Below are 26459 nucleotides of genomic sequence, written 5' to 3'. Positions count from 1 at the left end.
TAATTTTTATGAATGATTTAACAAAATAGCTCACGATATTCTTGAAGGTAAGATAGAGAAATACGGGATGGCATATTGTCCAGGGTTGCAGGAAGTGGATTCATGGTTGCAGGCACTGATCATACCCACAGGTTGTTGGAGATGGGCCATAAAGGCTCTTCTGAACCTAATTATTCAATCACTCCTCTACCCATTACTCCAGCAATTACTTACTGAGTGCCTGCCCTGCACCAAACACTGCACTAAGAGCCTCCGGGGCGGCAACCAGAGTGAAGTCACAGAAAGTGGGTGCATTCCAGGCAGAGGTAGTGGACAGGTTGACTGACAAAACCCTAATTTGAAGACACTTATTGACAATTAACAATGCTAAGATCAGCAGGGGAAAATATAAAGAAATCTGTGTTAACTTGGGGTTCTCCTGAGAAAAAGAAACTGTGGGTGATAGATATGATTTATCAGAAGATATTGGCTTTTGTCCCACAATCAGTTGACTGTAATAAGCTGGAGACCCAGGAAAACCAGTGGTATCTCTTGAAGGCTTGAGAGCTGAAGGTTCAGATTCCAGTCTGGGCATGAAGGCCTGAGAACCAGGAATGCCAAGGACAGGAAAAGATGGATGCTCCCGCTCAAGCATCCAAGCAGAGTTAGGTCAACCTTCCTCTGATATTTTGTTCTATTCAGGCTTTCAATGGATTGGATGATGCCTATTCACACTGAAGAGGGCAATCTACCCTACTCAGTACACCAACTCAAATGTTAATCTCTTTCAGAAAGGCTATCACAGACACGCCCAGAAATAATGTTTAACCAAATACTTGGGCACTTTGTGGCCCAGTCAACTTGACACATAAACTAACCATTATGGCTTCTATCTAAGTTTTAAAAAATTACTCCCTTAGGAACAGGATTGGAAAAAACTGATTTAAGAACCATTCACAGGATGCCTGGGTGACTCAGTGGTTGAGTGTCTGCCTTCCTTCGGCTCAGGGTGTGATCCCAGGGTCCTGGGATAGAGTCCCACGTCAGACTCCTTGCGGGGAGCCTGCTTCTCCCTCTGCCTATGTCTCGGCTTTTCTCTCTGTATGTCTTTCATGAATAAAAAAAAAAAAAAAAAAAAAAAAAGAACCATTCACATAAAGAAAAGACAGAAGTTTCGATGAAAGACAAGCCTAACAACAGTTAGATGCAGATGCCGGAGAATCTAATGTTGTCCCAGGCTAGCAAAGATAACTATTATGTCTGCCCCAGCAGAAGAAGACTCTTGTGTTCCTTGAACTCTGCATTGTCATGCTCAGTTCTGGGCTTGGAACTGAAGCAGGGACCCTGACAACACAATAAGTTCATTCAGATGTGAGGCCAGGGAAGCGAGAGACTTCGAAGCCTGGTCATAAGAGAAAATAGAAGAAATTTTTAGCTGGAATGTTTAACTAGATGTTTAACTAGAATAGAAAAGCCACATGTGATGGAGTAGTATAGCAGAAGGGGACATGATAGATATTTCCCTTTAAACCCCTTGGTAGACTGTTTGGGGAGGAGTGCTAGATCATTCCTGCAAAGCTGCCAGGATAAAGGATGAAAATTACTGAAGTGCTGAAAGTTTTAAGCCATTGTAAGAAAGAACTTTTGTCTTAGCCAGAATGCTCTATAAGTGGACGAGTCTTGTGAGTTCTATTTCACCAAGACTGCATAGGAAATCAGGGTCACCATGTGTCAGGACAGTACTCAGTGTTGGTTAGGGTTTGAAGCACATGCCCCAAGGGAAGGGGCCTTTCTGTTAGAGATCTCATGATTCTCTGCAGAAATGTGGCTGCACAGAAAGGATCAGAAACCTGCAGAAATGTCCATTTTACACATCTTTCTTCCAAACCCCACAATATCCTACTGGCTCAAGTGTGCCTGAAAAACCCTGTTTTCAGTTATCCAATAATTACAAAAGAATACATGTTTGCTTCGGTCTCTGGGGAATCACCCACAGGGCTATTAACACATTCGATGGGATTAAAACCTAAATTTATAAGCCCAACTCCCACCAGTGGCACGTCAATCATTAGACACAGTTGGGCAGGGTAATGCGCTCCCGGGAGCAGCATGGTTTGCCCAAGATCCCTCACATGGTGTGACCCGGGCTGTGCTTATGATTAAGCAGACCATGGCAGGCATACAATTGGTGTTATTAAATCAAGTCCTACAGTCACATTCCACCTCTTCCACAAGGCTTTCCGGGGCTGCTCTGAACATGGAGGCTCCCTCCCTGTTCTGAAGCCCAGGCCTGTAGCCCCCATCTAGCGTTTGGTGATGAATTCAGTTGAGGAAGGAACAACATCTGTTTTAGAGCAGCGGCAGATCCAAATGTTTTAGAGACACTCTGTTTGAAGACCTAAAGCCATGGGGTATTACAATGGAAGGGACAGATGGGCAAAACCATTTCTTCAAATGAAATTTTACCAGAAAGCATAAATTTATCAAGCAGATAAAAGCACATCTGCTGTGCCCAAAGCAGTGATGAGGGGTAAAGGAGGCTGGAGCCCCATGCTCTTAACCTCTGCTTCTTGTCCCTGCCCTGCAGGGGGCTCCTGAGAAAACTCTGCAGAACCTAATTTGAAAACCACCGAGAGTCGCTTTACATATGGAGAAACTGAGGCAAAGGGCCAAGGAAAGAAAGTGATTTCTCCAAGTTAACAGCTTGTTAGCAATATACATAATTTGTTCTCCTGGCTACCACAGTGGTCATGTTCTATGCATGATTACATGGCTAAATTAAGACAGGAAAGACATATCCCCAACCAATCACTTTATCTCTTAATACGGCTTTTACTGGATCTGGGATTAGTTACCTGTCTTTCCTACAAAGAATAAGGTGGCGAAAATGGTGGGGAAATGACTGAGGGAAAAGATGAGAGAAAATTCTGCCTTGGCAATGCAAAAACATTTTTTTTTTTTTTTTTTTTTGCAAATTTGCTTCCAGGCATGATTTTGGCTTTTTTTCCCATGGAATGTCAGCATTTTTAGTCTCAAGAACAGCATTCTCAGCAAAATAATAGTTCTTGGTCCATAGAAGTTGACCTCTGTTTTTTCAAAACAGAAGTTTGAATCTCAGTGAAAAATGAAATGTCTACCCCTTCTCCTCCCTCATTTCTGGAATTCATGGGCCTAGATGGGTTTATTGCCTAGTTATGTAAGACTGGGGGCTGCATCCAGACAGACATTTGAGGGAAGTGGGGGGTAGTTTCCTCTGCAAAGTCAAATGTTCAATACAGTGGATATCCACCTGTGTGTTTTGGGTGAACCACAGAGGCCAGTCACCAGAGAGGATCCCTCTGGGCAGATGGGGCCAACCTCTTCCCTTTGGACCTTACCTCACTGCTGCCCAGCCCATGAGTCCACTGTCAGGAATCCTAAGGTCCTGTCCATGGTAGACACTCTTTTATCTGTTACTTTGAAACTTACTCCATCTCTTTTTATTTTATGAACTATCTTCACAATAGACTCTCAGTTCCCCAAAGCAAGAAAACCTTCATCTGTTCCATGTGATGGAGCACAGAGCTGAACATATAGCTAGCATTCAGTGAGCCTGCATAAATAATTAAAAATTAATTGAAATCAAGGATACCATGCAGCCACCACCATACTTCTTAGTTCTCATCCTTGTCTTCTCCTCTCTCTCATCCAAAAAGTGTGTGACCTTGAGCAAATTATTTACCTTCTATGAGCTTTAATTTCTCTAAGAGTACATGGGAATACATATATATTCATCATGGGCTCTTCACAAATAAGGTGATGTGGAAATGCAGTACCCTTCTTCTTTTCCTTCTTCCTGTTTCAGCTTTTCTCCTGTACCTTTTTACAGTCCTTTTCAGCAGACATACACAGAAATGCTGTACTTGTGTGGTTAAGTGAGGGAATACTTGTCTGCCCAGAGTTACTTGCCAAAAATGATGCCCCCACCCCCAGAGGTGTATTATCGTCCCAGAGGTGTACTGTTCACAGAACATTCAGCTGCCAAGCCTTAGAAGCTGGTGCTAAAGGTTAGGAAAGGATACTTAGTGACCAGAGATGCCTTAATAATTAATTGTGGAATCCAGGGACCATCTGAAACCATCACTGGAGGGGAGCAAGCAGGGAGCTAGAACCCACCAAGCTATGCACTCAAATCAAAAGGGTTTAGGATTAAAAAAAAAAAAAAAAAAAAAAAAGATTTAGGACAATGGAAGATCAGGCCCCCTGCAGGCCTGCCTGCCAAAACCTGATGATAAACATGCAGATATCAGAGGAAAGAATGGGATTGCAGTCCTGAACATTCTTCAAGAACCAAGGGAGCATGCACAGCTGAGGAGGTGGGAAGTCCTGAGTAAGCACCTGTGGCCATCCTTTGGCTCTGCTGAGCACCCTTCAGGCTGCAGCCTGAAGACAAGGTGGGTCATCTTTAACCAGGCTCAGCCAATCACAGTCCTTCACTAACCTAATCATATCAGCCTAAGGTTTGTTTGTTGTTATTTTTAAAATACCTTTTACTCTGAGCCCAGCCTGCTGTTAAAAGCTTTGTGTGGGGCAGCCCGGGTGGCTCAGCAGTTTAGTGCCGACTTCAGCCCAAGGCCTGATCCTGGAGACCCAGGACCAAGTCCCACATCGGGCTCCCTGCATGGAGTCTGCTTCTCCCTCTGCCTCTGTCTCTGCCTCTCTTTCTCTCTCTGTGTGTCTCTCATGAATGAATAAATAAATAAAAATCTTAAAAACAAAAAGCTTTGCATGGATCATCTCAATAACCTTATGAGGGATATTCTATTATTCTCTCCCTGTTACTATTCCCTTGTAAAGGACATTAAAGCATAGAGATATTAGGTAAACCGATACAGGTTTCATAGCTAGCATGTCCCATGTACCCTAAGCCAGGCTGATCAGAATTCTTTTCCACGATTTTTCCAGACCTGACCAGAAAAGGAAAGATGCATGGACTGTGCTGCCTGGCACCTGTGCTGGGGTGCCATTTGAGTTCATTTGTATCCTTCTCTTCCTTTCTAGTAGTGAGGTTTGCAGGATATGAGTTGGGAGCTGCCCACAGTCATAATTCTTGCCTTAGAAGGCTGGTTTGGCCCTCACCCAAATAGAAAGGAGTGGAGAGCCCTGTTGGGGTCTGACCCTGAGTCCAGCCCTTCCCAAGGTTGGCTGTATTCCAGGCCTGCTTTCCTTGTGGTTTGGTGATATGAGCCAAAAGAGGCAGAACTCCCATACATACATTTTATTTTTTATTTACGCTAGTTTGAGATGGTTTTCTGTCATTTGCAACCAAAGAGTCCTGATAAATTCAGTAACTCAGCTGTCTTTAAACCCATCACCTGGTGACATGCAGTCCTGATGGAGAAAACCTAAAGGCCTATACAACCTAGCACCCGAAAATATCAGACTTGGTATAGAGGGAGGAAGTAAGGGTCAGCAAAAGGGAGGGAACCACAGAGGACAGAGGCTCTATCAGGAAGAAAGAAGAGGACCAGGGAGGGTTGTTTCTTCCACATGGCCCCCTTCATTCTGACAGACCCCTCTGCACACCCACATACCAGTCTAGGCCAGCTGCTGCCCTCTCAGCACCCTGTAGAGTCCTGCCCACTGCCACTACCACATGTATACCTGAAAGAGCCACAGATAGTTTTGGGCCAAAGACCTATCACTTTAAATGTGTAAGGAAACTTCCAGATCGTGTAAAAGGAGTTCATTCAAAGCAAGATTCTTCTTTTAGATTCTCTGATAAAGGGTCATTTAGTACCTGCCTGGCAACCCACAGGGACAGCAAATTTATTCATTTGTGGAAAGGCACCACACGGGCTGGGTTGTTTGGTTGTTTAAATGCTTGTTCACTGTTTTTTTTTTTTTTTTTTTTTCTTTTTGAAATTCCTGTGACTTACTCATTGTATCTTTATCTAAGTTGTCTTTTTTTTTTTTTTTTGAGAAAATTTTTATTGTATTCTCACCATACAGATTTTTTTTTAAATTTTTATTTATTTATGATAGTCACAGAGAGAGAGAGAGACAGAGACACAGGCAGAGGGAGAAGCAGGCTCCATGTACCGGGAGCCCGATGTGGGATTCGATCCTGGGTCTCCAGAATCGCGCCCTGGGCCAAAGGCAGGCGCCAAACCGCTGCGCCACCCAGGGATCCCACCATACAGATTTAATAGATATTAATATTTTGACATATTTGCCTCAGGTGGCTCTTTTCCTGAGAGAGTAGATGGTTGCAGATAGGGTTAAAGTTCTCTTTATACCTCCCTCCTATCTCATTCACCTGAATGTCTCAAGAACAGATGCCCACATTGCTCTTTCCCCATGACTTTATTTTTACTACATGTGATAGCCATAAAAGTGCACATACACCATTTTCAAGCTTTTCATCTGTATGTACTGTATTCTTTACATAGTATTGAGGTTTCAGATCATTATATGGATGCAAGCCCCCCGGTCCATTCATTGTAATACATGTGTATTAGGTGAACATACAATTTATAACAAGCAAATTTTTATCAGCTCTTGTATTGATAGACATATACATTGTTTCCAATGTTTGTTCCATTGTTTGCTAACACTGACCATACTGAAAAAGAGACTTTAAAGACTCCTATATCTGGGTCTGAGTTTTTCTAGAGTATACACCAAGGAGAACAGTGAGATTATTTCCATTTTTACTTTATTGTTAAATTGCTCTTTGAAATTTTTGTTACCTATTTATTTCCTATCAACAATGCATAAAATTCCATGTCTTCCAGACCTTCACCAAGACTTGGAATTATTAAACCTTTTAACTGACATGTGTGATGAAGAATTTGTTTTAAGATTATTGTTATTAATCATCAGTGCATCTGAGCTCCTATTTGAATATGTACTAGCTGAGCTTCCTTTTGTGTGCATTGACTGTTAGATCATTTCCTTAGCTTATTTTTCTATTAAACTGTTTAGCTTTTTTCTTACTGATTTGTAGAACGTCTTTTTACATTCTGGTTGCCATTCCTTTATTGATTAAAGCTGCTGCACACATATTCCATGTGTGGTTTGTCTTTGAACTTTGTATACATGCTGTCTTCAGTCATACAAAAAATTTAATATTGAATGTGAAAAAAATATTGCTTATTGCTTTATGATTTCCATTTTATTCCTCATTTAAGAAATTATTACCTACACCTATACCATAATGATATACTTCTATATTCTCTTCTATAAGTGTTAAAGTTTGCTTACATTATTTTTTCTTCCTTCTTGGTATGAAATTGGGATCCAATTTATTTTCCACACAGAAAACCAATTGCAGCAGTACAATTTGGTATAAAAATACCAATGCCTCTTGAAAACTTTTTATCCCATCCTTAACTTCTCTGTCCAAATTGTTGAACACACATCTATCAAGATTTTATTCACACTATTCCTATAAAAATTCCCTTGACAAGGCTACTGGTGACTTCCTCCTCACCAAATACAGTGAATACAATAGTTAATTCTTGGTCTTCATCCTACCTGACCCAGCAGCAGCACAAGACCCCCTGACTACTTCCTCCTCCCTGGAGCACTTTATTTTAATGGTTTGCTTATGGGTTTCCTCCCATCTCACTTACTGATTTGTCTTTTTTCCTGATTTCTCCTAAATTCTCATATGCCCCAGGGTTCAGTTGTTGGGCTGCTTTCTTTGTCTACTTACTGTCATTTGGTTAGTGATTTCCTCTAGTCTCATGGCCTAACGGTATCTCAATCCAGGTGCTTTTCTAATTCTATGCCTACTTCATACCTCTTCAACAATTCCAATTACATACATCCAACTACCTACTTGACAGCTTCACTTTGATACTAAAATGGCATTTCAAAGGTAATGGTATAAACCTGCAATCCTAAAATTTCCCCAATCCCCCAGCTTGTGCCTCTTCCACAATTTCCCCCTTCCCCCCAACTCAGTAAATGGCCAGAAATCTTGGGATCATCTTTGTCTATTTTTCACTCACTCCTGCATAATCAGAGAATCCAACTGATTTTACCTTCAAAGTATATCCAGACTATCAGTACAGTGGACTCTTCAACAACATGGATTTAAACTGCGTGGGTCCACTTACACAAGAATTTTTTAAATAAATACAGGACAGTACTGTAAGTATATTTTTGCTTCCTTACAATTTTCTTAATAACATTTTCTTTTCTCTAGTGTACCTTATAGTAAGTATTTAATATAAGTAACACACAAAATACATGCTAATGGGCTGTTTATGTTATTGGTAAGGCTTCTGGTCAATAGTAGGCTATTAGTAGTTAAGTTTTTGGAGAGGTAAAAGTTTATGTGGATTTTCAACTGTGTGCTGCAGTTAGTGCCCCTAACCCTCCTGTTGTTTGAGGGTCAGCTGTACTTCCTACCATCTCCACTACTACAACCCTGTCAGAATTACCATTATTTCTCATCTCAGTTACCATCTCTAAATCCATCCACCTGATTCCATCCTTTTTGCCCTCTAATAGACTAGTCTTAATCCAGAAGTCCAAGTGATCCTGTTAAATTGGAAGTCAGGCTATGTAACTTATCTGCTCAAAATCTAGTGTCTCCCCATCTTCCTCAGGTAGTGGCCAAGGTCCTTATAATGACTTAAGGGCTTAGTTTACCTCTGTAATCCTGTCTCCTGTTACCCCTGCCCTCACTCACTCCCTTTGTATTAGTATCTTTTTTCCTCAGTGTACCAGGCATGATCCTATTTTGGGTCTTTATACTTCCTATTCCTTCAGAAATGCTCTTTTCCTAGATATTTTCATGGCTCACTCCTTTGTTTCCTTCAGGTATTCATTTGAAAGTCCCCTTATCAGTGATGTCTTCCCAGGAACACTATCTAAAATTTCCAACCCTACTCTCACACATTCTCTACACTCCCCATCCCTTTCTTCTCCGTGTATTTATATTGTATTATCATCTCTCTCCTCCTAGGATATGTCATAAAAGCAGGGATTTTTGTCTGGTTAGTTCATTGCTGTGTCCCCAGGGCCTAGAGCTCACCTGGTACATGGTGGACATTAGCACTGCTTAGTACCTTTGCATGCTTCACCTTGTCAGTTTGGCTTCAGGTTAGATGTTTAAATATGTACATCCTCTCTCCCAGCAGCTTAATACTTCATGACCTCTACATAATTGTCACTCCAGGGGGGAAAAAGTGTGTTTATTCAACAAATATTCATTGAGTATCTACTATGTGTCAGACACTGTGTTACAAATTTAAGACACAATGGCTGGCAAGTTATACATGTCCCCTACCTTCAGGGGCATACAGATTCTGCCCACTTGCCACCCACACTCTCCCACAACACAAAACTAAACAAGGAAATAAGTAGTTCAAAAATCAATTGCTAATGGTATAAGACAGTAAAATACTTCTTTTAAAAATATTATATAATGGATCATGTGATTAAGTGATTAAAATAAATCCTATGGCTAATCAACAAATTCAAATATATTTAATAAATGGCTGATATGTATGAAGGATACTCTCCTAAATGCTTAAAAAAAATTTAAGACACCTGGTGCTTGCTAAATGACCTTGCAACCAACTACACAGCACCAAAACACATATCTTATAAAATGACAAATCAGGGACCATGATCCTGGTATCTTTCCCATGTGTACTGAGCACCTACTTTGGGGTTAGAAGGGGAAAAAATGAGTCATTTTCAACCTAGTACAGATTGATTCATTGAACCCTCTTCACTGATGTAAGATGAAGGTATTCCTTGCCCTTTTCCAAGTATCAGAAAACAGTGCCTCCGATTTTAGTAATCAGGTAAAGATTAACATACATGATGATCAGAGTCCAAGACCCATGCCTTCGAGTAGGCTCCCAAATTACTCCTGCATCAAATTCTCCAACCCCTATATGTCCCTTCTCTTCAGAGCTAGTCTGTCATGCTATCTCAGGACAGTTCTGGGCATAAGTCTGAAGTCTCCACATCTGTCTCTGCTCTCCTCCTCTGGCCCACCTCCACCCAATCCCCCAACTATCTTAATTCTCCTTGCATATGAATCAATAGCTATTTCCTAAATTTCTTCATTCCCCCTGAGGGCTTGATAACAGCTGAAAATCCAAGGCTTCCTATGAGGAGATGCATTTGACATCCTTCAGAACTTAAGAGAGGGCCAAAAGTTTTTAATGATGGAATTCCACTTGTTTTTCTCTAGCTGTATGAGAAATGTTGGTACATTTGGGCTTCCTCCATGGTGCCTTAAACCCCACCTTGGTGCATCTGGCACTAGGACAAACTCCAAAGAAACTCTGAGAGGGCTCTCCAGTGGCAGCTCTGAGGGGCAAGGATCAGAGCAGAGTGCCCGGCTCTTCTCCCTGTGCCTCCTAAGCACATAGTTGCTGTCTGTGACAGAAAGGTGCAAGTGTTACTGGCCCTCTGACCAAGTGCACTCTAACACACATTCTCCATGTCCAAGGCCCTTCAATGAATCATTATAGATATTTGGAGACAGTTTCTATAAAGTACTGGCACATAGTAGGCACTCAAGAAATGGTGGCAGTGGTTTATGGTTTTCTCCATCTCTCCTAACCAAGGGTTTTGGGTCCACCAGTTCTTCCTCAAAACTGCTTTAATAAAGTTGAGAAAGTTTTTGAATAAAAATGGTGATGAATTATATTGCCTAATTAACTGTGTTGGTAATTAAATTGCAACAGAAATGGCCTGTATACACTTAACTAGATATTTATTATAGCTAAATAAGGTAATGATTGTATGATAAATACATACCACTTGATTAAAGGAAAAGACTCTGAACAAATGCTGGTGATGGGCTAAAAATACTATGAAGTTTGTTGAATTCCTCTTTTACTCTCTCACATATTTCTTTGCTTCTTTTATATCAAAACACTCAACTGGTTAGACAAACACAATGAAATAATCCAGTTGCTCTTTTACCAGAATTCATCTCTGCTGTTAGCTTTGTGATTAAGCATGGTGAAGTCGGATGCCATGCAGAGGGGCCACTTATAGCTGGAAGAGCCCTTGGAGGTCAGCTGGCTCACTCCCTCATGAGAAACCCAGGGACCAAGAAAGAAGCATGCCGAGGCCACATAGGCTGGAGGCTCAGCACAAGGACATGGCCTTCATGACTTTTTTATGTATTCTTTTCTCCTCCCATCATGGATATGTGCTTTTGGAAGTGAGTTTTTTCATTTGCCCTAGAATAGCTCTCTACTGCTCATTGACAGGGATAAACTTCTTCTCTTCCAGCAGAGAAAGGCACATTCTCTGAGACAGGAAGCTAAGGGGCTGGAAGTCACACTAAGATGTAAAAGACTGATAAATCCTGTTGAGAAAGTGTGTTTTGACACAGATGGTAGGAGACATTGATGGCGTTATGGCCAGTAGTATGATGAGCCAGCAACTACAGGATCAGATTGCAAAAGCCAAACATGCCCCGCGGTGCAACTGGGGGCTTGAAATCAGCCCTGGTACAAGGCATATTACACAATGGGAATAGCAAATGGTATAAAGTAGGACTGAATTTTTTTGAAGCTAGATTAACAGTAAAGCACTAATTAGGACTCTATATGTCTGAAGTGAGTGGGAAACAAGGAATGAGGGGGAACATGGAGATTGACTTTGGTTGAGTCTGATGAAGGCCAGCAGGGCCCATTTCCCAATTCTGCCAAGAGTTGTCCCTGGGCACAGCTTCTATCCCCAGAATCTTTCTGATCCAAATCCATGTGCATAGACATTTTTTAATTAAAAAGGAACTGAACACAGAAAGGAGACAAATAAGGCTACAGAAAAAGATAGTTCAGAACACATCTCTACTTAATTAATGCCAATTAGCTGTCCAAAAGATATATATTCGAAAGAGACCCTCCATTGGTTGAGTATGAAATGTGATATTTGCCAAAAAAGCATTGTAGATTTTTAAGCTTTGTAAAACTGAAGTATAAAACTCCAAAAATTATTATCCTCATAATCACCTGTCATTTAATTAAAATCCAATAATTGCCTTATTAGATCACAAAATCCTTCCTGGATGCATGTAATAGACAAAAAGAACCTGAACTTAAGTTTTTATTTAAAACAAGCTATTTGGTTCTTTGTCTTACTTAAAGATGAAGGAACAATAATAATGGTATTATTCCAATCATATGAGCCAGCCTTGTAGGATAGCAATTGGTAATGAAAGGGACATTGTATCAAGTAAGAAATCATGTATTTAAATCAATTACCTACCAGCTTTATTACTAATGCACAGGAAAGCCAAGGAGATATATAGAGCACCTAGCACTGTTTTTGCTTCATATTATTTTGGGGCTATTTTTAAAGAGGAAGCCCTTGGAGATTAAAGCACACTCTATACCTCCCATGATTCTACAATGAGATTTATCTCCTATGACAGCAGAGAACATGCGCTCTCCCTCACCAGGCCTGGGAGGTGGTGACCGACCTATCCTAGGGACCTAGACCAGGAATTCCAGAATTCTGTACAAAGCAGAATGGATGGATGAATGGATGAATAATTCCACAGGGGAGTCCAAAATCCCCAGGTGATTTGAATGTGTAGCCAGGAGGGTAGTTCCTGGTCCTTGTCAGTGTCATCTGATCTCTCTTCCAGGGTGAGCATGTCTTTCAGGGTTATTACCAAAATGCAATGAGCAGCATACATACTCTTTTCCCTCTCTCACAATATGCATCTGTTAAGAGTAATGCTCTTTATTGTTAGATCATCATATTATCTCATTTAAACCTCAAAATTATTCTGTGGGATAGGTATTATTATTCCCACGTTATGATAAAGACGGTTAAAAAAGTATCTGCCCAAACTAGGATAATATGGGGTGATAGCCCTGGACTCCACTCAGGTCCTGTGATTTGAGACCCAAGGCACACCAATTTCACTTTTGAAATATGCTTATTCCTGGGCCTCCCACCATAAGATTCTGATTTCATTAGTGGGTCGTGGGCATCACTGCTTTTTTAAAAATTCCAAGGGAGATTCTAACATGCAACCAACATCGAGAAACTGTCATGAGAGCTGGGAGGCAGAATGAAAACTCCTGGCCATTCCAATAAGCACAGGAGAAGATGCTTCACATCATTTTTCATTAGGGAAAAGCAAATTGAAACCACAATGAGATACTACTTGACATAATTAGGACGGCCATTATCAAAAACAAAAACAAAAACAAAAACAAAACCAGAAAATAACAAGTGTCAGCAAGGATGTGGAGATATTAGAAGCTTTATTCATTGTTGGTGGCAGTGTAAAATGGTGAGTATAGACCAGAGTTCTCAGGCAGGGTTTGCAGATGCACTACATTTGAACTGCTCCTTGAACTAGGCTTTGGAATATGAATAAAAAAAATTCTTCCAACATACCTATTTCCCTAGTACTAGGCCCTCCTGTTTTACTTCATACCGAATAGCTCAGCTGAAAAATGCTCACTGAAGCACTCCATGGACAGCAGGCTCCATTCACTAAATACCACCAACCAGGTGGCCACCCCACTGTAGCCCCTTTGAGTTGGTTCCCCACATAGAATGAGACCCTCCCCTCGGGGCGCCTAGGTGGCTCAGTTGCTTAAGCATCTGCCTTCAACTCAGGTCAGGGTCCCAGGGTCCCAGGGTCCCAGGGTCCCAGGATCAAGCCCTGCATCAGGTCCCCTGCTCAGCAGGGAATCTGCTTCTCTCTCTCCCTCTGCTCCCCCAACCACTTGTGTGCTCTCACGCTCTCTCACTCTCTCTCTCAAAAAAAAAAAAAAAAAAAGCCAACAACCAAAAGACCCACTCTACTGCACAGCTTCAAGTAGCAATACCTACTTCATTTCTAAACCCCACAGGGCTCTGAGCTTTAAAGAGGCAGAGCTGTGGAGATGAGCTTTCACCAGTATGTTGCTTACATGGAGGTGACTCTGGAAAAAAGGAGTGAGCTCTGAATGCAGACAAGCTGACTCCTCCCCAATTTATGGAACCAAAAGAGGCCTTTTCACCCTTATCCTGAGAGAGAGAAACAATCCTCAGGCCAAAGGCCTCCTGCAGGACCCACATCAAGTTGGTCCCTTGTCAGGTATGTTTAGCTCAGGTAGTATGTTTAAAGAAGTTATAGTTAAAGGTCATGTCATGTGCTCTGTGTACTTGGAATCTGCAACAATTCAGGCCAGAACACATTTCCTAATGAGAATGTTGGAAGTTTATTTTTTTCTGAATTATATCTTGTGCACTTCCAGGATCTTAGAAATAAGAAAGTAGTCTAAATTTAGTCATTTGAAAAAATAATAATAATAACAAAATAAAAAAATAAATTTAGTCATTTGGGGTGTTTGATAAACTGTTTGGATAGATTTTTTTTTTTTTTTAATTAAAAGGTAGTCTTCATCTGGGATAGTCCTGGGGCCTTTAGGCAGAATTGAAAAGACAGTGAGTCTTGGCTCTTCCTGGAAGGGAATTCTGTCTGGGGTCCCGTTACTACCCTCTATGTTGAGCAGCATATCTAAGAATTCAGAGGAACTCAGTCTGTGCCCTTACCCAGAGAAGAGGCTAACCATACAAACCCAAGGAAATCCCATTCCTGAAGCCTTTTTCTTTCAAATGCAAAGAGTGTGTAAGGGTGAAAAACCTCTAGCTCCCAAGACAGTTCTCCAGAGATCTGCTTCTTCATAATACAGAGGACTTTCAACCTAGTAAAATCTTCAGGCTGACAGGGGAGAATAAGACTCGCCAAATTCCTCTAGAATTGTCAAGAGATGCTTTATAATCCCTAGATGCAGCACAGTGGAATGAACAAGCACTGGCATGTGCCGTCCCCACACCCAACTGGGCAGCTCTGAAGAAGTCTTATAACAGCTCTGAGCCTCAGTTTCCCTTCAGACAAAAAAAGTAATGAAGTCCATCATATCTACCCCAGAAGAAGTCAGTATGTTATTAAACAAATGTATTTTATGAAGGTATCCAGAAAAATTCTAATAAACTCTTAGCAAATATAAAACAATTTCACATTTATAGTACTCATCTTTCCTTAATGCAGGCACCCAATCTATCCTGGGGGGTGGGAAAATGAGGAGTGGCTTGTGGCATTTGGCAACAATTTATACCACGAATAAATACACCCACGTTGACATTTTCAAAGACTGGCTCATAAGAAAAGTCCTTTTTTTCCCTGAAGCATTAAGAGAAAATGTGCATGATTATCATCCGTCTAAAAAAAATGGGGAAAAAAAAGAGGGAGGAGAAAAGGAATACAGCTGAACTGACACCGAGAAACTTGCCATTTTATTCTGCACAATTGAACTTCATTAATCATAGAAAATCAGAGATGGAAAAGACCTCATAGGTCACCCCATCTATCCCTCTGAAAGCATTAAAAGCTTTCAAATGAGACAGAAATCGGAGGTCCTGATTGCTGATGGTCATTAAAGATGTTTTTTGTGAAGAAAAATGTTAACCTCCATGTCCCTGACAAATTACACTCTGGGTGTTGACAGGCTGCCTTTGCCAAAACGCCCTGGCTCTGAGGTTGGAGGTCACCACCTCTTAGCATGAGTGCCACTAAGTGGCTTCATCAGGGGCCCCTATTAGATAACCACCACTTGCTGTCTGACAGGGCTCTGGGGGAAAGGAACAGGGTCTATTTCCCTGGTTTTCCTTTGCTCCCCTTGCATGAAAAGAGGAATGCAGTTTCCCCTCTGAAAACACCTTCCTCTCATGTTCTACTTCTCACAGGGAGCCTTCCTGCTTTTGCTACCTCTCAGTAAGAGCCTCTCCTCTAGCAAGAGCCCAGCTCTCTTATTTTAGAGAGTTGTCCTTCTCCCACTCCATATAGCTCTTGTGGGGCAAGACCCTAGTTTCCAGTTCAATAGAGTGCTCACATGACCCAGCCTACCCTATCATAGCAGCTCAGCCCTCTGACTACAATTACTGGCCAGAAATGAGCACATGACCAAACCACTCCAATATGAGTTATTCTCTGGAATTGTATATAGAAATTGTATATAGAAAGAAGCTTTCTTTTTCCACTAATGTCACTAAGGTGGCATAAAACAAACTGAAAACTGGAGCGGCCACTCCTACTACATGAAAAGTAGCCTATCAGATCAGAATAGAATGAGGACAATAATCAGATGTATGCATCTCATGAGTCCCTAAGAGCAACCACCCCCCCTTTTTTTTCATTTATGTAAGCCAATAAATTAAGCTTCTTAAGCTACTTTGAGCTAGGTTTCTCTCCCTGGGAATCCATGGAGTCCTGACTGCTAAATGTCCACCAGGTTTCTGACATTTTATGCTTGTTTAGGCATGGAAGTTTTGACTCCCCAACAGAATGACAGCCTGTTTGGGGGGGGCGGGGTGCAGAAATCATGCTTTCCTCCTCTCTGCAGAGCCTCAATATAACAGGTCAGGATTAAGTAGTAGGTCATTGAATTATATCCAAGTATTTTTGCCAACAGGAACTTTACTTTTTTTTTTTCCCTGCCAGTATCTGAGAAGCATAGTGAATCATACCCCCAACTCATTGGTTGATGTCCTCACAAGGAAGGCAATCCAATTCCTGCTGGGGCATGCATTCTCCTCTAAGGATAGGATGAACATGCCTATGTTCAGCCTGGGCCAGCTGAAGTGTCTCTCAGCTCAGCAGGTCACTCCTGGCATTGACCTTCATTTCTCCAGGGTATCCTGTGCTATGACTTTTTGTTCAGGGCTCTGCTTCACACTGTACATATCATATATGAATCTTCTCACACCACCTAAGACTGACCCTTTTATTTACTTCTTGTCACATATCTATGCTGTTGTAACCAGCAGTCAGGCCCAGTTTGGGGATCTGCCCCTTCAGGGTCAAGGAGAGAATCTGGTGTGGGGAACTTTCAATAAAAGCAAAGGAGACACTTGGCATCAGTCACACTTCAGCCCAAAGGCTGAAGATAACAAGAAAAAAACAAGTTACCTGGAAGCAAGTCAGCAGGTACTGCCCTAGGTGGGTAGCACACAGATGCCATAAACTGTTCTCAGGTGCACTGGCCCCAGACTATTCCTAGGCAGACTGTAGGAGGGCAACACCAGGAAGAGTAGCCCAGATCAGGGAATGGTGCCCATGAGCAAGACTCTAATATTCTGGACTCAGTCTCTTCAAGACTGGGGCTTTGTTTCTATAGAGAAATATAATCTGAGTTTCAAATGATAATATAATGGTTAGAATGTAGGGGACTCATATATTATAATACTACAGTATTTTGATAATTTTAATTATCCTTAGGAAAACAGATGATTTATATTTAATTGCCTTACTACAATAAAATAAAATGGTTGTAACTATAATTGTTATATATAATATAGAATGCACACTATAAACTAGAGTAGTCCTATTATAATAATAATTTTAAAAACCCACATGATTTAGTTAACAATTGCTCATTTTGGATGTTTGAACCTGAGGCGTTTTGGGGGGTTTTGTTTTGGTTTTGTTTCTTCGTCTGCTTTGTTGTTGTTGTTGTTGTTGTTGTTGTTGTTTTCTTCCAGGCTAACTGTAAGAAGAATTGTAAGACCTCAAGCAAACGTCTATTCTATAAAATGCTATACCCCACTGCCAGGTCAGGACATGCATGTTCCCTGCCTGGGTGACTGGATGGTCAACTATCAGGAGGAAATAATTGTCCTTTACAAGCTAGCCTCAAGACAGGAAAGGCTTACCTCCATTTTTAAAAGCAACTTTATTGAAATATAATTTATTTATAATATACTTCATCCATTCTGAGTGTAAAATTTGATGAGTTTTGATAAATTTGTATATCCATTTAGTCATCACCACAATACATGAATATTGAAATAAATATTTAAAAAAATGCAAACAATATAGTACAATTAGGGCTCCTAATGATAAGGAATGGGATAAAGAAATTCAACCTGAATCAATACAGATTTGTTTGGTAATGGGATTAAAACCACCCAGTACAATGACTGGCATGTTATCAATGATAATTTTATGTAAAAAGTGATATCATTTTTATATGCTAGTGTGTTAGACATTAAGTATTGTGGCACAAAATGGTGATGCAAACTATTTAAATAGTAGGTTGAAAGTGATGCAAACCCCAAGAGAGGAACATATAATGTGGAAACTAAGAGAGAAATGAAGAAGTCTGACTATAGAAATGTGAAAATCACTCATGGTAACATTTGAATTGAGATTGGATTTAAAAAAAAGAACTAGCTTTTGAAAGATACAATGTAGGAGTCATCAGTGGTGAGAACAGCTCACCAAAGAAACTGCTCCAGCAAAAGCACAGAAGCCTGAAAGTGGTTTGTGTTCATAGGACAATAATAGACCAAAAAAAACAAAAGTAAGAAAGTAAGTTAATATGCATTTGAGGGATCCCCCTACCCAAAATGTCCTGGCTAACTATCTATCCAAAGCATGTATTTTTCTCGAAGCTTTACTTCTTTAAACTATAGAGGAGCCTGGGTGACACAGATAGTTAAGCATCCAACTCTTGGTTTTGACTTAGGTCATGATCTCAGAGTTGTGAGCTCAAGCCCCACATCAGCTCTGTGCTCAGTGTGGAGTCTGCTAGGTTTCTCTCTCCCTCTCCTCTGCCTCTACCCTCCAAAATAAGTGAATAAATCTTTAAAATACATATACACACACGGAGCCATGCTATATGATGTTTTTTGAGTATGTGTTCCTAAGGTAAAAATGGGAAGGAGATTGTGAAGTAGGGAAGAAGAGTTTAAGTTACCAAGTATCCAAGAAGAGAGAGAAAGATGTGCCCAAAAAGGCATCTAGGAGCAGAAAAATAAGGAGACCTTAAAGGCATTCAGTGACATGAAAGTCTTGCTCCATCCGATTAACCCTGAAAGTTGATTTGTTGGAATGAACCATGTATAGGAGAGCACTATTTACAGCTATGGCTTATGAATCAAATGATTTTGTTCAGCCATCCTGCCATGTGACTGCTCTCCATCACTAGCTGAGACCTCTCTCAAAGTGGAAGCTCTCTGCAGGACCCCTTTGCCCCCTATGGTGGAAGCCCAGATTCCAAGAAGTTAAACCTTGGCTGCCATCACCAATGTGACTACAAAGGAAGCCCAAATTGTTAAGTACAGTGTGATTAAATGTCTGTCAACCCTCATGTGTTTGATTCCTTCCCTCTGTACTCTTCAATTATGGGAAAACCTTAACCCTGTGGTTAAGGTTATTTTGGGAGCCAAGGGCATCTCCTGCCAAAGACCAAGAGTGATATGTACCATTATGGCCCAATAGTTCAGTGCAGCTGTTTTCTGAGACTGTGTTTCCTACAAGATGAAAAAGCATACTGCCTCTCTCAGAGGTACTGATGCAAAGAGGGCAAAAGGGTGATGGGCAGTTCAGGCACCAAGCTGGGACTCTAGAATCTCATCTCAGGTCTGCTTAGGAGATTTCAGACACTCTCAGGCCTGGAGGACTTTCAGAACACTATTCCTTTAGTCAAGTGAACTATAAATATCTCTACTCTTCTTGAGTCTTCAACTCCAAGTTTGATTCCATCACTGTCAGAAAACTGAGAATATTCTAAACAAATAAATTAAAGTACATGTATTACTCATCCAACATGTGCTGGCACTCTGCTCTTAAGAAATTGACATCTTGATTGGAAAATGAAACACCCAAAAAGTAATGAACATAGCCAGGACTGAAGAAATTTCAAGGGAGTTAATATTACAGAGAATGGGAATTTATTTTCTCTTTACTGATTTATTTTGGAGAGAATTAGGGGTAAGACTTCCCATTCTTCTCATCTAAAACAGAAATTTAAACTTTTTATACCCAACTCAAATTTCCCAGGCTTTAATTTTCTTTCACAGGGCCCTTTACAGATATGGAAAGTGGGAGACTACCAACCAATTTATAAAATTCAATGATACCTAGTGGTGAACTTTCCATTAGAAAAAGACAGACAAACTCTTTTCAAATGTTCCTTCCCTGACCACTTCACTGGTTCTTTTTTTAAAATTCTTCTTTGTCTTCTTAGTCCCTAAATGTGGATTTCTTTAATATTCTGACTTGGTCCTCATCTATACTCTTTACATACTCTTGCTTGAAACTCTCAGTCATGCTTAAGAGTGTTAGAATGATAAAATATTTTACAATTCTATGCACACTATGTGAGAAGATACTGTGTTCCAGGCACCAAACTGAGATCCAGACAGAATAATTGACTTTCTGATATCATATCACAATTTAGTTTTGTAACAACTAATAAAATCCCCATTCATAATAGCAAAACTCAAACAAGAAAAATGACTTACGTGGTCTTTCACTGTTTTCACTGATTTAGTTGATGAGATATTTTATGATTGTGAAGATACAAACTCAGTGCTCTAGCTTTTTGCTGTTGTAACCAAGTTTAGTATAATGACTGGATGTACAAAAATGAGATTATTCTGGCAGAACATATTTCTTCTCAGGTCATCCAAGATCAGCACTCCTAAGAAATGCTATGGGGAGCTAGTTCATTAATAAGATAGACTCCCTTTGGCCCACATTGTCAAACACAAATCCTCTATTCCCTTTCTTTCAGCAATGAGCTAACAGATCTAATATATCTGTCAAATGAAAGAAAAATATATAGCTCCCTAGTTTTCTCTCTCTTCTGCTTCCTTTATCTCCCAGGTGAAGCCTAGATCCTTTGAGAATGGGTAAGAACCCTGTGATGGTGCTGATGATTGATTCAAGGAAACAGAATAAAAAGGTCACTAGATTACTCATTTTATCAAAGTTCCAAGTTCCACTATTAACTCACTGACCATACAACCCTTAGCAATCTATTCAATCCTCAGGACTACAATTTCCTTAATTGTCAAGTCAGAGTAATACACACCCTACCCATCTAGAGTGGTCATTCTTTCTAAACCAGATACCAACAAACATATGTTAAGTCCAGGTATCCCTATGGATGCCCTTTATTCTTCTACAATCTATCATTATTTACTCAAGTATCAAAGACAGTTTCAGCTCAGAGAAGCACCAAAATCTACTCTATCAACACAACCAGTTGATTCTACTTCAATAATATTTTATTAAGTCTTCCTCTTCCTTATCCCTTTTCCCTACTTTAAACTTTCATCATGTTTCATCTGGATTATCTGAGTGGTTCCCAGTTGGTCTATGGATCTCCCTGCCTCCCATCTTGGCCCTGCCAATTCATTCTATTGCCAAAATGACATTTCTAAAACTTAAAGCTTAGATACCATTTTCTAGTTAATATCACTTAATTGCATTGCTTTCGTGAAAACATTCATGTTCTTGGCTAATATTAAAATGCCCTTCCATTGAACACTGAGTGTTATATGTAAGTGATGAAATCACTAAATTCTACTCCTGAAATTAATATTACACTATATGTTAACTAACTAGAATTTAAATAAAAACTTAATAAAATAAAATACCCTTCAAAATCCCTATCCATACAACCTGGCCCTTACTTGTCCTATTTCCTTCACCTGGTTTTACTCTTCATCTTTCCCCGACCCTCACTTTTGTCACCCACATCCTCACTGTTTCAATTTGCCTAACACTCTTCATATTCTAGCATATAATTGCTATTGTATTAGCTAAAATAAGTACACCTTCTTCATATTCCCACAATAGTATGTGTCAAGATGTGTGAAGGGTCTGAGATTTTATCCTACCTACAAGCTAACAAGTTAGCTTGCTACACTTCATGGACATAAGAATCATTGCATTAATCAGAGTATCATCTTTTGTTCCAGTTTCCAGTTCCTACAGGGTAACTCAAAGGAAGCTAGAAGGCATCTACAAACATAGCAGATGATGTTATAGGAGAACTCTGATCTTAGTGAAACCAAATATTTTATAATGAGTAGTAAATCCACCTGCCCTTTGTCCCAAATGAAGACATACTCCATCTTCCAAGATTGTTCATTATACTAACATCCTTGGAAAGATAGTAAAAAACAAGGAACAGTGCCCACTTAAACAACGTGCAGAAACTTGAGAGAGTCATACAAAATTGTCTTCCAACACACTGAATATTCTGCAATCACAGTATTTATAACACTGAGTTCTTGCTATCCCCATAACTATCCGTCACTAGATTTTGAACTTTTTTTAAAAAAAGATTTTATTTATTTATTCATGAGAGACACAGAGAGACAGACAGACACACAGGCAGAGGGAGAAGCAGGCCCCATGCAGGGAGCCTGATGTGGGACTCTATTCCGGGACTCCAGGACCACAACCTGGGCCAAAGGCAGGAGCTAAACCGCTGAGCCACCCAGGGATCCCCAATTTTGAACTTTTCTTGAGAGAGAGGGGAAGAAAAAGAGTGTGTGCACACATGTGCATGTGCACGCATATAAGTGGGAAGGGGAAGAGGAGGAGGGAGAGAGAGAATCCCAAGCAGACTCCATACGCAATGCAGGGCTCAATCTCTATGACCCCAGATCACGACCTGAGCAGAAATCAAGAATTGGATGCTTAGCCAACTGAGCCACCCAGGTACCCCTTTGAACTTCTTGATGATAGAGATTAAGCCTTGTAATAAGGATTCTTATTTAGTGTACAACACATAGTTGGGATCTCAAATATATTTATGGAATAATAAGATAATTTATGAAGAATCTTATATGCACATTTCTCTGTACATTCCTTAACAAAGAATTCAGGTAACTTCAATTAGATAATGGATATGGAATTTTCTAGGTCATAATAAACTATTTTTTAATAAGATGTTTTACTAAGTCTTGAAAATTGTCTCCAGATAAGTTTTTCTTATTTTAAAAATGGAGTAGTTGAATTGTAAGATGCATTTATTACTCAGAGCCTTGTCTCTAGGTCTCAATTTTCTTGAATGTCTTTGAACAATTACTGTAAGAAAGCAAACACACACCCCAACCCACACTATGTTCATAGAGTAATTCCTGATAGGAATCATTGCTGTGTTTACTTCTATGGACTCCCTCAGTTAGGTGAACCCAAACTTTTCTATTTAATTCCTTTGTAAAGCCTCCAACCTCCTCTAGCCAAATTCTCCAGATCCAATTTCTTTTTATCTCCTCTTAAAAATTCCTTTACACAGTGGTTACACGATAATGTATTCCCTTGCTGGGGTTTGAGAAAGGATAGTATCATCCTCTGATGCCATCTCATTTATAGAGCTAGAATTCTCTGAAAGCTATGGTGTTAGTGTTTTAGGGTATGGAGAACTGAGGTGTCAGCCAAGAGATTTAGAGATGGATATAAAATTAACAAAAACAATCTCCCTTAGAAATTGTGAGTGTGGTGAAACTCAGAACCAGCTCAATCTGCAGGCATTATATATTTTTTGTATGTCTCAAATTATCCCCTCATTGATCTATTCCTTCTTACTTGTCTTTAAATATCCTTGCCCCATTCACCATTTAATAAATTGGGAACACTGTCTCAAGAGCATGGTGATAGCACACATATAATTTAAGAAGAGACTAAGGGAACTAAGGGGAAATGGGCTCACCTATAGTCCTTTTTACATTTGCACATCATTAAAAACATATATGAGCTTTATTGTATTTTATTATCTTTTAATGGGTAACATTTATAAGCATTTATATTTATTGCCATAATTGATGTCCTTAGGCTTTAGCATTTCATAAGATTCCTTAGCATTTTCTTAATTTTCTGTCTTTTGCTGGATTGTGATTTAACTTTTTTATTTTCTAGCTATCTAGAAAGTTATAAATCCATGCATACAGTTGTATATATATATATATATATATATATATATACACATAATGAGATATAGATAGATAGATAGATAGATAGATCTATATATATATCATTATATTTTCAGGAAGATAAAGCTATAGAAACCAGGATATCAAGAAACAGAACATTGCTGATATCTTAGGAGTGCCCTTGTCCTCCATTCTAGCCTCTAGCCTTCCAAAGATAATTGCCCCCCTGATTTTTAAGAGCATGGGTCAGTTTTGTACTTTATATAAATGGAATTATCCAGTATGTATTCCTTTGTGACTGTCTTCCTTAGCTCAACATTATATTTATAAGTTATATCCACATTGTTTTATGTGGATATAGTGCATTCATTCTCATTGCTATATAGTAGTCCTTTGAGTGAATGTACCATAATATATCTAACCATTGCACTGTTAACGGGCATTTTTATAGTTTCCAGTTTGGGAGTATTAAGAATAGGGTTACTTCTGGCTTCTCCTTAAGATGTAGAAAACGAGAAAGAGCGTAACTCCCCCACTTACAACAAAAATGCTGCACAATCCACAAATTCATTACATTACTTGAACTTGTCAGTGATCTGAGCTTGCAGAACAAATAACTCATCTGAAATCTAAGTAAATACAATTGTGTGCAAGGAAAGAACAGGGATGCCTGGGTGGCTCAGCAGTTGAGTGTCTGCCTTTTGCTCACAGCGTGATCCTGGGATAGGGATCGAGTCCTGTATCAGGCTCCCTGCGGGGAGCCTGCTTCTCCCTCTACCTGGGTCTCTGCCTCTCTCTCATTCTCTCTCTCTCTCTCTCTTTGCCTCTCATGGATAAATAAATAAATCTTTAAAAAAATAAAAGAAGAAGAAGAAGAGATAGAACATAAGCACTTGCTCACCTGGGGCAGATGCTGCCAGACATTGGTTAAGTATTCAGCAAAAAATTCTTACTGAACTGTTAAGGCCAACTGATGAATCTCAAGAGAATATAGAACTCCTGAGGATGCAGATACAATGGAAACTTGCAACCATTTGCAGGCTCTTCTATATGTACCTAACCAGTGATCCGGAAAACAACTGATGAGAGTCCTGAAGAAGTGCCCCCTTGTAGTTCAAGTCTGAAGGAAGTGAACAGCAGCAGGAGCTACAGGAAAGGTATAAAATCCCATCTAGATTCTCCTTGCCTGTTGCCTCTTCAGAATAATAGTCTTAAACCACTAGGAAAAGGCAACCAACACTATCACACTTAGAGCTATGAGTGAAAGCCTCCTGTGTCTGGGGGAGGAGAACATAGGAAAAAACAACTTCTATTCCGGGAAAGGTACAAAGATATGAGGTGGGCCCAGTACTGCCCCCAGGGGTGGGGCAGGAACACAAGAAGACCACAGCCCTGAGACACAGTGCCTTTATAAAACTGAAGTTTAATTATAAGAACTTTGTATACATGCACTCCCCATCACAGGCTAAGAACCATCAAGTTACAGGTAACAATAGAATACTGTTGTGGAGGAACAAGAGCATAAAAAGAAATTCAAGCATAATGTAAAGGGAAGCTCTAAAGTGGCTTCAACATTGAGAAAAATTCTCTGGCAAACCAAAACCCAATCGCAAGACAAGGCAGTATTGAGGTATTGGAAGCATGTGGCCCGTTGAAGGTAACCATAGCAACAACAAATCTTAAATCCAGCTCAACTCCTAATCACATTCATGTATATCCCCAAGCTAAAATTTTAACAGAAGGAAAGGCATACCTATCCTCAAGCATATGGATTACTTACTGTAGCCTCCAGTGTCTACACAAGACATGTCTTTCAACAAAAATTTATAAAGCATATCCCCAAAAAGCAAGGGGGCAAAAAAATGCTGTCCAGAGACAACACAATTAACAGAACTAGATACACATATGACACAGATGTTGGAACTATCAGACATGGAATTCAAAATAACTATAGTTGATACATTAAGCTCTAATGATAAGATGGATAACATGCAATATCAGATGGGCTATTTGAGCAGAGAAATGAAACCTAGAAAGAAGAATCAAATGGAAATGCTAGAAATGAAAACACAGTAACAGACATGAAGAAAGACATTTAAGAGCTCATCAGTCGACTCAACACATTTGAGGAAAGAATCAATGAACTTGAAAACAATAGAATTACCCAAACTGAAACAGAAAACAATAATAATAATAATAATAATAATAATAATAGTAAAAGAAAAGAACATACAAAAGCTACAAGGCACCATCAAAAAGTAGAGCATAGGGATCCCTGGGTGGCTCAGTGGTTTGGAGCCTGCCTTCCTCCCGGGGCGTGATCCTGGAGTCACAGGGTAGGGTCCCACATCGGGCTCCCTGCATGGAGCCTGCTTCTCCCTCTACCTGTGTCTTTGCCTCTCTCTCTCTTTCTGTGTCTCTCATGAATAGATAAATAAAATCTTAAAAAAAAAAAAGTAGAGCGTATTTATAACTTGACTCTCAGAAGGTGAAAAGAGACAGAAAATGGGACAGAAAACATACATGGAAAAATAAGAGTTGAGAATTTTCCAAAATTAATGCTGTTTGTGGCACCAATCAAGGGGAAAAAAAACAATAGTAAAACTATAGAAACCAAAGACAAGGAAGTATCTTGAAGGCAGCCAGAGGAAAAAGACATCTTACTTATGAGGAAAAGAAGGTAAAAGCTAAAATAGATTTCTCATCAGAAACTATGCAAACCAAAGGAAAGTCAAATGGCATTTTAAAGTATTTTAAAACGCTGTCAATTT

At 39.9% G+C, this 26459-nt stretch overlaps 1 long non-coding RNA gene across 7 annotated transcripts in view; it reads right to left on the bottom strand.

Moving 5' to 3' along the window:
• The window catches only part of LOC140635166 (uncharacterized), a 337126-nt gene that overhangs the window by 104648 nt on the left and 206019 nt on the right, over window positions 1-26459 (bottom strand). Inside the window, exons 1-2 of one of the 7 annotated variants that reach the window (XR_012032492.1) lie at window positions 20263-20875; window positions 16925-17126 (exon numbers count right to left, since the gene is read on the bottom strand). The exons of 1 other annotated variant lie outside the window; for it this stretch is intronic. This is a non-coding gene — a long non-coding RNA (uncharacterized lncRNA). Of the gene's footprint in view, window positions 1-16924; window positions 17144-20262; window positions 20876-26459 lie in introns of those variants that run through there. 5 more of the 7 variants (XR_012032494.1, XR_012032489.1, XR_012032493.1 and 2 more) reach the window with 5 other exon arrangements.

Source organism: Canis lupus, chromosome 6 (genome assembly GCF_048164855.1).
Source record: "Canis lupus baileyi chromosome 6, mCanLup2.hap1, whole genome shotgun sequence".
Taxonomy (NCBI): domain Eukaryota; kingdom Metazoa; phylum Chordata; class Mammalia; order Carnivora; family Canidae; genus Canis; species Canis lupus.
Note: the sequence above shows the minus strand (reverse complement) of the source record. Positions and strands in the feature narration are given on the sequence as shown.